We start from the raw sequence: 611 nt of genomic DNA on the forward strand, positions 1-611 counted from the left end.
GGAGTTAGGAACCCACGAAACTATTGGAATAATAATTATTGGAATGATTGGATCTGATGCGTAAGTAGAATAAAAATAAATGCTAAAGCCATTATCACAGGTGAACTATCATAATTCACCTAAAACATAATACAGTTGCAAAGTTATACCACACTTCATATTGAAAAAACATGAAGCACAGATGTAAATGTTACTGTTTATCTAATGGGTGATATGTCTGTGCGCATCTACCGTACATGCAAATTCATATTTATCCGCATTTTGAATTTACATAATAGCACTTTTGCATCGGTGTATCATGCAACAACACATTTACTGTATGTGAACCGGACATTCACGTTGTTTACTGTTTGTATTGCCGTGGGAAGGGCTTTGCAAATGTCCTAGTAGGTTAGTATAATGACTAAAGTACACCTTTTCAACGAAACACTGTAAAGCATCTCTAATTTCTGAAGGAGCTTTAAGCTTACTCAATACAGTTTTCAGAGTACATGGTATAGATAAGATGTATATCCAGGATACACTAACTTTAACATATACACCAACATGTACAGTATCGACGTCTTAGTATCTCTGCTTGAAGTTAATTTATAATACACTACTTCATCAGT

Source organism: Penaeus monodon, chromosome 32 (genome assembly GCF_015228065.2).
Source record: "Penaeus monodon isolate SGIC_2016 chromosome 32, NSTDA_Pmon_1, whole genome shotgun sequence".
Lineage (NCBI taxonomy): Eukaryota > Metazoa > Arthropoda > Malacostraca > Decapoda > Penaeidae > Penaeus > Penaeus monodon.